This window comes from Vollenhovia emeryi, unplaced genomic scaffold, assembly GCF_000949405.1.
Source record: "Vollenhovia emeryi isolate VEMERY1.0 unplaced genomic scaffold, V.emery_V1.0 DF939174.1, whole genome shotgun sequence".
Classification (NCBI taxonomy): Eukaryota; Metazoa; Arthropoda; class Insecta; order Hymenoptera; family Formicidae; genus Vollenhovia; species Vollenhovia emeryi.
In genome coordinates, this window is record NW_011967192.1 from 90,549 (window position 1) to 105,203 (window position 14,655).

The window sequence follows — 14,655 nt, forward strand, 5'->3', positions numbered from 1 at the left end:
ATGCCGTCGATACCGCCACGTAAGCCCGCGGTGCGCGACATTTCCGCGCGGCGGTAGCAAGACCCAGCCGATGCTGATGGTTAACCGGTACGAGCGAACGCGAGTAGAGACACAAAGTCTCGCGAGGTTCCCGAAGGAGGATCGACGGCGGCTGCGCGGGCTAATCATAAGCGACCGAGCCCCTCGCCAATTAATACCACCTTCGGCAACATCCACCTCGGGCATCGCGCTCGAGGGACGGGGAGAGACGGCGGAGGCGAAGGCAAAGGCGTGAAACGAGCGAGCCGCCGGCCGCCGCCGCCGCATCACACGACGGAGCGAGACGTTAGAAACCTCTGTCTGTTGCACGAGCTTCTCTCGCTCGCGCTCGCCATTCTTCCGATATATTATAGTGCGGTTTAAAGAGAGAGCGCAGCCTCACGCCTCGCCGGGGCCAGAATACCGCGGTTTCTCTCCAAGGGGCTCTTTTCTCTCCTCCTCCTCCTCCTCCTCCTCCTCCTCTGGCTTCTCTTCTTAGCAACCGCCGCGCAACTGCGAGGCAACTCGGATCATTGGGGACGAGTGCGAAGAAGAGGAGTGGTGGATCAACGATCCCGTGGCACGATCAGTGGCGTACGTAATAGGGTGTAATGGTGAGACCTTTCGATACCACCGGATATAGTTCACTGCGCGGGGAGGGGGGTGCGTTTGTCGGTAACGCGCCCTTGTTCGCGAAGCGATTTTTTCGCCGTCCCTTAGCGGTCAGTCAAGTCGATGCATATCGATGACGTAATCTCGGTATATCGACAAATTGATATATCAACGTCGATGCATCTGATATAAAAGTAATAAAAGCAAGCGATACCTAGAGACCCCTATCGCCGATATTTTTATAATTGCGGCGAAACGATTTCAACGAGTGAAATCATTGCTAGACACGCTAGATACAAGATATTGTTATCGACAAGTAAACTTCTCGGTACAAGCTTTGATAAATCTGTTACGCGTATCGATAATTTTAATATGCGGTACATCAATTATATCATTACAGCCCTGCTGGCCCCCATCCTTCAAACGTAGCTACGGGCACTACACGGATGTTATCTACACGATTGAAAACGTCTATACGTTAATATAGCAATTAAATTAGCATTCATACGAGCTACATTTGTAACATGTTTTTTTTTAATATCCCTAAACGACCGCGGCTGTAAGAATAAGCTTACGAGTTTGACTATAAGATATCGGGAAATTTGGAGGAAGCGTAACGGGATATGTGTGAATTACGTGACTGGAACGTAAAGCCTGTTGACACAATTACCTGCGATCGAGAGAATCTTCCGCAGTGTAATCTCGTGGTTGTCACTCGCACGTTGGCGCATTATTAGCCGACTCGTCTGAAAACGTGGCGAAAATTCGTCAAGCGTCGGATGCAAAACTGACAATTTTGTCGAACGCGATAGAAACGACGATAATATCCATATCCGCGAGAGGCAGCGGCACGTTTCTCGCAACATCGCGATAGGATCGGGACGGTAAATCCTGCCGATCGAGAGTTTAGAATAATCAGATTCTTCGGGCAAGATTACGAGTCTGTAAGAGAGCGAGGACGCCGCGCCGGTGAGCGGACACAAGGGGCAAGGTGGGAGAGGGATGAGTCAAGGTGATAGAGGAGGTAGGCAGAGTAGTTGGAGTGCGGTGCAGGAGAAACGGCGAAAGGAGAGGGGGAAGGTGGTAGCGCGTGAGCGCGGGCGCGAGAGAGCTCGAGGGGAGCGAGGGAGAGAGGGAGAGAGAAACACGGGGTCCGAGGTGTTTTTCGGGGCGTGGCAAAGCTCCGCGTGATTACAGCGCGAGGATCGGTCAGCGCGGTGAGAGTTCAAAGCATCAAAGAGCTCCGACCAGCGAGAAATTGCTTAGGATTCATCCTCCTCGGCACGGGCTGTGGCAACGTATGTCGTAAACGTATACCCTTCGATCCTCTCTGCTCGCACTCCCCCCGCTCACCCCTTTCTCTCCCCCGGCCAATGATCGCACCACCACCACCACCGCCGCCGCCGCCGCCACCTTATCCTCTCCTTCCCTCCCTCACTTAAGTAGCCCGACTCAATACCCGTGCGTATAATGAGACCTGGTTCCGATCGCACCACGATTACGTGCTATATACGTCTAATAGTGCCCCGTTCGAGAACTTTATTTACGAGATATCTATTACGACGAATCCACGTAGCCCGCAGAAACCCATTCGAGCATCATCACGTTTTACCTTCTCCCTTTTTCCATGCCGCGATATTAGATGCGACGTATCTTTTCGATAAAGATCTATGTAATCTCGTCGACATTTTCGATTCCAATAGCGCGGCGATTCCGATGAATTTCGTGCGTTACTACCGCGACTCGTTCTACTTACCGTTGGGCTCAAAATAGGATTCGCTTAGAGAGCGACCAAATATTTTACGTGACGCAATCTCGTTAAAATCATTCATACGAACGCGCCAACGATAAGTGAGATGAATTGGAAACACTAGACGGACGTTTTCGCGACATTCCTTTTATCACGACTAAGGTTCAATCAGGGCCTTTTTAAGATATAACTCAAATATAAACGAGAACGCCAAATCATACTTAGGTCCGGGCAAGCTGGAGGTAGCCTAATAATTTTTAATTTAATATGTGATATAGGTAGCCCATACTTGTAATTTTTTTTATGTGAATTCATATACCATTTCTTTCCACCTTTGTCCAGCCTGTTTCTTCTCGGACATAACGCAGTTTTCTTACGGATCAAGTTATTATCGTCAGCAAATTCACATAACCAGATAAACAATTTGCAATTATATTTTAAATGCTAAATTTAGCATTCAGTACTGTAAATTATTCTTATTGCGAAAAATATTACCTCAGCCAGGATTCAAACCTGGGACTTCCCTCGATCCGTGACGTGCGTCTTAACCAACTCGACTTGCCTTAGACCCGTATTGGCCTTTTCTCGTGTGTTGCTTAGTTTTATTGGGGGTCGTACTTTAACTCTATTGTTTAATATATGAATTCATATACCGCGTTTTCCAACCTGTCCTGTGCAAAATACGATATGTGAATTCACATATTTAGTTTAAAATTAATAGGCTACTTCCAGCTTGCCCGGACCTAAGTACACGAAGAGAATTTTCTCTTAAAATTTACTCTGAAAATCATGTAATCGTGCGACAACATGGCATTTTGAAGAATTTTATGCGAGTTTTTGAAATTTTACCATACATTTTACTAGTAAAATGTGTAGGGTAAAATTGCAAAAAATTTATAAATTCTTCCAAGTGCCATGTTGTACCACGATTACATAATTTTGAGGCTAAATTTTAAGAGAAAATTCTCTCCGTGTACGATTTGGCGTTCTCATTTATACTTGAATTAATTTGATTATTCGCTATCCTTGTGCACGGTAGAGCGCGAAGGGAAAATCCGTGTATGTCGATCGCTGTCGAGTAAGCAGCAGTAGAAGACGTATCTATCAGCAATAATGATCAACTGTTTTTTTAGAATTTTTTCCAGGAAAATGACTGACGGTATAATAACCGGCAATTTGTTTCTATTGCGCGTAGGTCTTTCACATATGATGAAAGTGTAAAACACTGCTCTCTGTGTCACGTGTGCATTTTCATACTCCGCCGATTAACCAATGACGTTATTTCTTTGAAATTTTTTCACAGTCTCGACTGGCAATGAGCAAGAGAGAGAGAGCGAGAGATAGCTCGCGAATTTTTCCTCACTTGTCGTATTACAGTTCGCTCCGCTGTACTAACAAGTACTCGTTTATATAGGAACGTTATCAATGCACACACGCAATACCTATTACGCCGTTATTTGTATTTGTAACGATCAGATAGCGCCGGGACGCACGCGATCCGCTGATCCTAAGGGTTCGTAATGGATCCCGCGTAATAGTAATTACCTCCGTTATTATCGTTATTATTAATAGTATTTTTTGCTTAGTTTCTACCTCGTCATAATCGTTATCGTCATCTCCCATCGAAGCTTATATCCCGCGATGAAATAAACTCCATTTTGGTAGTGTCGTTGACGGCTCTCTTTTTTATCGTTTCATCTCATATTTCATGCCGCGGGGCTATATCGAGACAAATCATTGGCGCATTTGCGCGCGTCGCGTACTCGCTCGTACGTTTCGCCGAGCTGCGACTAGTTGATTTCGTCGGCGCGGCGGGCGGGATGCGACGCGACCGGCGAGTCCGGCGACGGTATAATGCGAAAAACGCCAAGCTTGAATCAAAAGAGCGGCTGCTAACCCGCTTTACCGTTTACGTTCTGACAAATGAACGCGCAATCACGGCGACCACGCCTCGGAGACTAAAAAACTGCTCGCGCGTTTTTACCTCTTGTCGACGAGCCCTAAAGGCACCTACAGATTCTTCATGTTTTCACCTCTTCACATTTTCATGGCCTTCGCGGCACTCCGTGAGAGACGGAAAAATTTACGCGAAATAGTTGCACTTACGTGTTTCGCGTGCAACTTTCTTTACTCTTTTTCGTAGTAAACAAGTTAGGATAGGTCGATTTGCAATTAGCGTACATGAAAGCGTATTCTTATCTTGCTGTTTGCAAAAGATGATTCTAATGCTCTCCTTCGGGGGCTCGATTCGTGAGCTCATTCCAAGGAGAAACGTATGCGAAAATTCTGCCCTTAAACTTGCAAGTTGGCTATTCGCATATTCGTTTTCAACTTGTGGCAAGTGTGGCGCATAGAAATGTGCACTGCTTACTAAACAAATGAACGAAAAGATTCAAATCCACGGACACCGCTGGATTTTTTCGGAATCTCCCGAAGGGAAGAGTATCTTGCCACACATACCCCTTCAGGGGTATTTAGCCATTCCGGATGGGAGGTTTTCTTCGGTAAGGTTAGCAGCCTACCGAAGATGAAGTAAAACCAAATGCTCAAAGTACCAGAACGAACTGGATAATACAGGCTTTAAGCCTAATACACGAGGAGGAAGAAGAAGATTTTCAACTTTTCTGTACACGTTTCTCCTTGGAATGAATGGAAGAATCGAGCCCCTGTTCTCGTGCACGTTTTACACTCTCGTAGCTATAGAATGACACACCGAAAAATTTGGTCTCAATATCTTCCGTACACACACTGATCGGAAATGGTCTATAATTCGATTTGAAACGACCACGATTGTACATATAACAAGCTGACTTGTATATAGGGCGGTAGTCGATTTAGCGATTATAATCCGTGAAAAGCCCAACAATCTTATTGGCGCGGGCAGACGATTCCGCGAGGGTGAGCAGCGAGAATGAACGTTTCTTACGAGCGGACCCGCAATTAATTAATAACTCGGTACTCCACCTAGCCGAGAGAGAGAGGCTCGTTTTACGGTGATTCTTTCGAGCGGCAGCGAATTTATGATATCGGTCTTGGCCGTGACACTTACGAAGAGTTTTAGGATAATAAAAGAGCGGCTGTGTAGTAGAGAGACGACGAGGAGAGGGATCTGCGGTGAAGCGGGATCTTGAAAGAAAAGAGAATGGCGGGGAGAACGAGAGGAGGAACGAAAGTGATGGACGGTGGCCGATCAGCGCCGTCAAAATAATGATCAGCGTAAATAATAAGCCTCGTTATAATGCCGGACTCTAGGTGTTTTCTCTTCTCCCTTTCTTTTTTATACCGAGTCGGGTGTTCTCGCTCGCAACAATGTCGATCCGACTGGAGTAATCTTTGATCCTCGTAAGCGCGGCCCTCGAAACCTCTTTCTCCTTATTCCTTCCTTCCTTCCTGCCTGCCTGCCCGCCCGCCTGCCCATCTGCCCCTTTCTGCCTTTCTACCTTTCCGCCTTTGTCATTCCAACACTCCCTCTGCCAAAAACGAATTATCTTATCGTATTGCTACCAGCGGAGGATCATCATATAACGGATTAGATCGACCGAGCGTATCGACGCTTTGTGTCTAAATATTAATGTACATGTGTCACGACTGACTGTAGCAGTGAAAATAACAAACAGTCGTCGATAATTGACGAGTAATATTTCACACCAATTACACACGGAGAGTTCAAATATGCCCTAAAAGTCACGTAATCGTGGGACCACGTAGCATTGTCAACAACTTTATGAGAGTTTGTTGAAATTTCACCATACATTTTGCTAGTAATCATTAATTAATTTTATTGGGTGCACGGAGAGAATTATCTCTTGAAATTCATCCTGAAAAAAATCCATGTAATTGTGAGACAACGTGGCATTTTGAAGAATTTTATGAGAGCTTTTTGACATTTTACTAGTAGAAATGATAAAATGGTATGGTAAAATCTCAAAATTGAAGAGACAATTCTTTCTGTGCACCCTACAAAAATTGAAAGACTACACGTTTTTATACAGGATCTCGATAGACATTTTGTTTTCCGAAATTAATAATTCAGACTAACGAGAACGGGTGCAAAGTTATCCCCCTCACCCCTGGCCCGATGTTCGACATTGTCAAAGATGATCTTTGTACCCCTAAAATTTCATATTCCACTGATGAAGAGTGCGAAGCACTGGTGATCAAACGATTGGTTCCGACGGGGACAACTCATTCGAGTTTATCCCAACATTTTAGCGACACTGTAAAATATGACATGACAAGGTGCGCAAGCTCGCGCATTCGTTATCGCGCCTGTGAATATAAATCACGCTTCAAAGACTCTTGCGGACTTTGTAGCGTAACATTCAACAGAAGCAACAAATATTATAGGTGTACAAAGCTCCTTTATTACAAGTCGGCTCTCTCGCAACGGAAGAAGAGGAACTCGACGAAAGAACAAATGGCGACAATCTCTCTCTCGCGTGCGCGCGCTTAGGTCGAATGCTTAAGCTGCAATTATTCGAATGCAGGATGCCACGATCCGCTTGTTTCACCGCGAGATATGTCATTCACCATGCATATAAAACGCACAAATTAACGTGCCTGGAGAGTACCTCCGTCCCGGCGGCCATTGTTCCTTGCGCACGCACTTTACCCGCGACCCGATTCTGCCGTCGCGTCTATGATTACTTCTTTTCCATGCGTTCTTTCGGGGGACGAGCCAAAGCGACTCTCGACTCTGTCGTCCTGAGACGCTTTGCTATTAGATGGCTACGTAATTTCATAGTATTACACTACCGTCGTTGATACAATAACATTGAATCGTGCGACTAGCGAAGAGCGAAGCGAGGACGTTTGTTTCCGAGTCATCTTGTCAAGTTAAATTTCAAGAGACCTGCTTGATCGCCATTTCTTAGCCACTTATCATTTATGTAGTGTTGGAATGGACATTTGTATCTCGATTATACGGAGCGTTCCCAAGATGCGTAAATTTAAGTATCAAACTTTATCAGTACACTTTAGCTGTATTGCCGAAAGAACTGTGGTGTCACAAATGCATCTCGGAAACGTTTTACCTTAATTATTAGTACGTCGAAATATTCATGTAGAAAGAAACGATGGCTGCGAGAGATGAGAAAAGAAAAATCTGTACATTGTGTTTAGTTGAAATAGCATAGCAGATAATTTTGCTTGCTCGCACTAGTGTGAACTGAGTGTGCAGCGAGGCTTGTTTGCAGTCAATTTTATATTTAAATACCTCTTGAAATACTTGTTAGAGCTGTTTAACCGACGGTTAAAATTTGCAGGGTGCCAACAAAAAATGGAGGCAAAGGAGAATCAACTCGCAAGGAGAACACCCTGCAGACTTTAACCGCCGGTTAATCAAATCGAGATTGGTGAAAAGGTCAGTAAAATTATCTGTACAGCATCCGTGTATGGATCTTTTTTATTGCTAAATACACCTTGGAAATTTTTTACCCCTTGATACCTGCAAATTTTAACCGCTGGTTAATCTAACAGAGGTTGATGAAAAAGGTCCTTAGTCAGTCAAATGGTCTGTACAGCATCCGTATGGATCATTATTTTGGCTAAATAGTTTTTGAATATGTATAAGAACTGAATCCGAAATGTCGCTTAACTTTAATCTTAGTTGGAAAGAGACAAAGGGTGTTAGAATTAGTGCTCGCAACCAAATTTGCTATGTGTAATAGCACGCGGTATCCCGAGCACAAAAGCTTGGACACTTGAAGACAATACTCGAACGTATCGACGTGATTGAGGCGAGGCAAAAATATCTATGTGATTTTGTGAGGGTAGCGCAAGTATTTATACAAGTTTGGATTTCCCTGCGGAAATCCAATAGGGACGGTTAAAGATGCGAAACGGTAACGCTCGCGCGCGCTCGCGGTAGGTCCGTGGAATCCCCTGAAAAAGAAACGGAGTAGCGTGTCGACCGGACGTAATCGCGTGGGAAGTCACGACAAACTACCTTTCGTTCCAGTCTCGCTGGTCGGTAACGCGAGGCCGAGATCTCGTTCGGGACTCGTCTCCCATTTTACCGGGCGTATCCGAGCTGATTTATCGTAATTACTAGGAATGAATTATCAAAAGGCAGCAGGGCGCGGCAATTACTCTGGATCCGCGCGTTTCTCCCCCTGTTCCCCGACGGTTTTCGTGAGCCCGCGATCGCTCCGCGGAACGGGGGATTACCCGTTGAAAAATTGCTCCCCCCCCGGTCGAGGGACGGGGTGAGCGCGCGCGTGCCACGCGGAATGGCAATGATTCAATGAATTCTGCAAACACAGCGCTTTCTCGGCCGACCGGGGGTGGGTCACGGGTCCTCGAACGTGACAAGCTTACGCTCTTAGCCGCGCCCCCGCCGTGAAGAATTAATAACAATGCCCGAAGAAATATAATAATAAAAGATGCCGGTGCCGGGGCCGGGGCGAGAGACCGGTTCCTCTCTCGGGGTTACGATGACTCAAGATTTTTCTTTCTCTCTCTCCGCCTTCGTCATCGTTCTCGTTGCCGCGTCGTCGCGCGGTGTGTCCACGCTTTTTTCACCAAACCCCGGAATAAAAAAGAAAGTAGTACGCGCGATATAGAAGCGCCGCGACGCGTATCGCCCCCTTGTACGACGCGAATCACGCTCGCTCGCTCCAACTCGAAAGACGAGAGACGAACGGCGGCGGCGGTGGCGGTGGCGGGCAACCCGACGGGAAATTGAAAGAATACCAAGTCCGGGTGGGAAGTTAATTGTTTCTCTTTTAACCAACCGACGCGGCCGAGTACGCGTCGTCACGGACGTTGCCCGCGCAAAATGGCCGTCGTCATCTTTCGCGGTACGGCGGAGCGGAGTGGAGTGGTGCGGCGCGGTGCGGCGCGGAGCAGAGCGGAGCGGTTGCGGAGCGGCTCGACGCGGCCTGGTAATAATGGCCGGCTCTCGGTTCTACGTATGTACACTGCCGCGCAACGCGCAACGCGCGCACGGCAGGAGAACACACGTTACATAACTCGTTTACGGTTGCTCGTGCTCGTGCTCATAGATTTGGATACGGTGTGTGCGTGTACGCGTGTGCGTAAATAAGTCGGCGCATTAGGGAACGAGCGTGCGCGCGCGCGCGACCGCGCTTCACGCTGGATTCCCCATAGCCCCGTAAACGGAGAGAATAGGGGAATGGGTGCTAGCTATTTTATTTTATGGCCAGGGCTAATGCGCTCTTTGTGTACGCTGTAGGTTTCCGTCGCGGTTTGCAAGCTCGTATGTACGTTTCGCTAATGCTGCCGCCACCGCCGCCACCGCCGCCGCCACCGCCGCCACCTCCGTCACCGCATACACGCAAGTCCCTCCTCTCTGTGCTTCAATGGCGAATTACTTACTAGATGTAATAAACGTGAGAAGATCTAAATGAAGTAGTCAATTATATGTATATATATAACCGACAAATTATTAATTAATGCGCGCAACTTGTTGAAATATCACGATGAGCCTTTCTACTTGTACATACCTTTCTATTCCTAGGTAGCATTCGAGCAAATCTCTTTAAGATTTCTACATTTATACTTAGAAAAAATATCTCGAATATTTCATTGTAGAAAATTGTGGAAAGAACAATGAAGGCAATTATAATGTCCGCGTACACAGTGCAGACTGCGCACAAGTATAAATGTGAAGAAAAACGAGCAACAGTGGCTTTGTGGCTCTAGCAGACCAGCGTGACAACGCGACGGACGATTATCCAATGAACGTACAGGTTTTATGGGAAAGCGTACAGTTTTGCTAGAGCCATTAAACGTTCATCTTAATAATTGAAAAGGTATCTAAAAATGAATGCTCCAGTTTTTCACTAGTTATTCTATAATGTTCATTCACGTACATACTCTCCGAAACAGTAAGTAGAGAAATGTCCAATATATCGTCAGCAAGCGAGACGTCGATTTCGATCATAAACGCGGATGATCGGAAAATTTCCTCGTCGTTCGTCTCATCGCGAAGGCCGACTAGCGTCATTAAGCCCGTATCAGACTACGGATTGAGATTGGGATTAGATTGAAATTTGACCCATCACAGTAAAGTTTACTAATCTCAAGTTTAGTAACTTTTACTCTAATTGGTCAATTTTCAATCTAATCTCAATCTCAATCCGTAGTCTGATACAGGCTTGACTCGGATTGAAGTGGGATTGACGATTGACGATTTAGGATTGTCCAATCACACTGAAGCCCGTATCAAACTACGGATTGAAATTGAGATTGGATTAAAATTTGACCAATTAGAGTAAAAGTTACTAAACTTGAGATTAGTAAACTTTACTCCAATTTGTCAAATTTCAATCTAATCCCAATCTCAATCCGTAGTCTGATACGGGCGTAACGATTGTTGCCATGCAGCGTGTAAAAACAGCTTTGTTTTCTGAAAATAACTTGTAGCCAAGTCATGTAATGAAAATTCGTGCTGCACGATTGCGACGATTGACGATTACGAAAATACATTATATCCTAAACAAGATTAGTCAATCGTTGCTGTGTTCTCAGTGACTAGGGGACAATCATCCGTCAACAATCCCAGGCGGCAATTGCTAATCTTGGTACCTATCATGGAATTGTTCAATTATTTCCTAGATTTCTATTGTGTTTTCTAGGGGAAACGGAATAATACCGATCGGACTCCATTCCAAACATCCCCATGATAGGTACCTGACTCGGCCTTCGGGGAAACTAATCGCTAATTTCGAATGAAGTTTGCGATTGACCGAAAGTACAGATGATAATGACGGTTTCGTTGGTGATTCCAAGTAGCTTTGTAAGAAAAAAATGTTAGTGTTTCAACATGCATTCGAAATCACTGTTTTATCATTACTTAGGCGTCTAGGAGCGTCGGGGGATCTCCGAATCACGTTGAGGACCTCGAGACGTCTCGAGCCTCGATTAACGATGTTAACAAACGCCAGACGACGAAACGTCCCTCGATCATTCTCGCCGCCGTAAACCGTTGCGGGCGATCGATGACGAATAGCAGGCTACGGACGATTTATTTTAAATATAACCGCTCGATTCATTGGCCGATTTGTTACGGGCGTTCCGAGGGCGACGCGAGAGGTGTATCGCGCCCCCTTGTTTCCCTTACGTTGAAAGGGGAGAGACAGACATTTGCGAGGTGCAATCCGTACAATGTCACCCCGAAGCGCGCTCGTAATTCGAATATAATGGACTCCGTTTCTCCCCACCGTAATACACGCGCGCTGTATATATCGTTCTGTATGCTGTTGTATTGTCGATTCCAGCCCTCGCTGCTGATTCGACACGATGGTGAACGCGCTGGCAAAACATATCGTGCTCTCGCACCCTCGTGCCTCGCGCCTCGCCAAGATTCCGCCGGGCGAAAGCATCCCATTTCGATCGCGAGCGGAGAATATTTCAAGCCATTTTTTAAATTGCGCAAGTTACGTTAAATCCACGATTATCGACACGATCGTTCTGACTAGAGACGCAAAATTCATTTCTCCTCGAGAAATACTTGTAGAGGAGGTCAACAGTTAACCAGAGAATGAACAACCGGGCCTATGAGACAGGTTTCTATTCAATAATATGAGGTAGCAGGTTTTCAACACCCGAATTCAATCACAAACTTTTTGCAACGATTACACAATCTATAAACAATGAACAATGAGCGAAACAGATTTCGCTCCAAGAGCAATAAATTCATGGTGGAATCGACAAATCATGCCTATTAATTTAACGGAAACTCCACTATCTCACAATAGGAGACTTTCCTCTATACAATTATCGATTAATTTATCATATAGAACGAGAATCGCAAACATGGCCATAACGTGTGCGTTTCTTTGGATTATGTAAACCTTTGAATTATGTACCTTTTACGTGGCATGGTTGTTTCACGAATCCTCGCGTTAATGTACGTAATATATTCTAAAATTGTCCGTAATCTAAAGCTTGATTGGACACGACCGCTTTATCGTAAGCCACGGGTTCGTCGAATTCGTCTCGCTGGTCGGTCGCGTACGAGCGGAACGGAAAAAAAATAAGCGGTTAAAGTAGGCTACTATTCGCTTACCGAGATCGTCTCCGCCTACGTCGACTACGTTGTTACGGTAATTTCGTTCCACGACGGCCAGGAAGAGCGCTCTTTCGCGGAGTACGCTCATTGGCAAGGGAAAGGCACAGGAAATCGTCCAGGAAACGATGCGCGGCGCTGCGAAATATTAGTTTATAGCATTGGAGTTTATAGCCTCGGCCGAGCCCGGCGGGCCTACTTGCTCAGGAACATCCGTCACGGATGTATAATTAAAGCACGATGGATGGGACGATTAACGAGCGCTGTTATCGGGATCGTTACGCTCGCTGCTGCGCTACCTATATATAATATACGTAAGGAAATGCCGCGGAAACACCGCGAGCCGCGAGGACGCGTTCCGTTCCGGGTTCTCGCGCTGCTACCTCGTAATTATTCCGCCGCTCTCATTGTCAGTTACATTCTTAGCGGAATCGACACGGTGGCTGTAACGTCTGGCTGTAACGAGTCTGTGTATCGTCGACTAGGACGAGCATTATCGCGGGGTAAACCGCTGACCAAATTCGTGTACACACGGAAAGACTATGCTAAGGCAAAAATAACTAAAAAGAAAATGTTGCCGTATAAATAGTAGGGGCATCTATTATACATTGTTTTGCGTTGCAACATTCGCTAAGTTTGCTGCACAAAGCGCATATAGTTGCCTCCACTACTTATCATACCAATTGCAATGTGGGTATGACAATCGCAGATATAGTTATCCCAAATATTACTATTTATTGGGGTTGTGCCAATGCTGAATGTAGCATTGAAAATATAATTACAAATCGTTTACCGATTTGAATATGTGAATTTGCTGACGATAATAACTTCACCCGTAAGAAAACTGCGTTGTGTTCGAAAAGAAACCGGCGCGCAGGACAAATGTGGAAAGAAACGGTATATGAATTCACATTTTAATAAATTACAAGTATAGGCTACCTACATCTTGTCTTAGACTCTCATTGATCGATTCTTGTGTGTCGTTTAGCTAAATATTTTACTATTGAGTCTATTGTATTAGGTGCGATAGTAAATCGTTTGCTGTGGTTTAGAAATTTATAGTTAGGGCAGCAAAATATTTTTAGCAAACCATGATTAGCTACGGTAGCGAAAATTTTTTTTCACTGTAGTAATACCCGAAATCTGTACACCACAATGCCCTCAGCGGTTTACCCCTCGTCTATCATATATTCAAATTTTGTTACATTTTTCACTTCAGCCCTCTCGTAACCTCCTTCGCATTCTTTCTCCGCCATTTTCTTTCATTTTCCGTTCACTTTGTCACAGAAGAATTAATTCCTTCCATGTTTACGCTAAGGTTGAATTTATCAGCAATGTTCCGTTCTACCTCCGTAAAATATGTGGCTCTAGCACGAACATAAAACAACTGGAGCATATTATTCCACCTATCTATATCTCATTTTTTTATTACATTTTGTTGCAAAATCTTTCTCAGTAAACTCGAGGAAAGGACAAATTCGTATTTCTTAATAATCCCTATGTAATCTAATTCAATATAATTGAAAATTATGATGGAAAAACATTTTTATATTTATTCTCTAGTGTTTCCTCGTGTTCCCTAACATGAGACTTTTAAACATAATTTCCTAAAGAATTAAAGAATAGAAACAGTCAAGTAGTTGCTGAGCAGCGCCTCCGTGCTCTTATTTCAGGAAATCTTTGGGCGACGGTGTATCTCCTCTCGAAAAGATGCTATCATTTTCTTGTCTATATACAAGTAACATGCCAATTACGTACGATTGTCGTTAGGCTAAGTTCTCCCTCGCTATCGCGTCAGCGATGCGTCGTGAGACGCGACAAGATAAACCGAGGACATCGGCGCGACGCGACGTAGTCGGGTCGCCATCTTCTCTTCCCTATTATAAGACATTGTACGACGTAATGTATCGGCTCGTTAAGTTCCAGCAGTTCTAGCGGTTCCAGCGCGCGCGATAGATCACAGTCGACTCCGTCGCTCCCTCATCCCCCATCCCCCATCCCCCGTCTCGCGTCCCTCGTAGCCGAGATTTCCCATACCAGTGCCAAACCACTACGGCGCTCTTTCCACCCTTATTGTCGGGAGTGTTTCAAATGCGAATGTAATATTCGCGTACCATTAACCCCGAACATGTGTAGGGCGTAATCGTTTCAACCCCGAGCAGCCCTTCTGCGGACCGTCGCGAGAAGGGGGTGCTGCGGGAGCGAGCAGGGACGGGGGCGATTCCGTGAACCCCAAACAAAC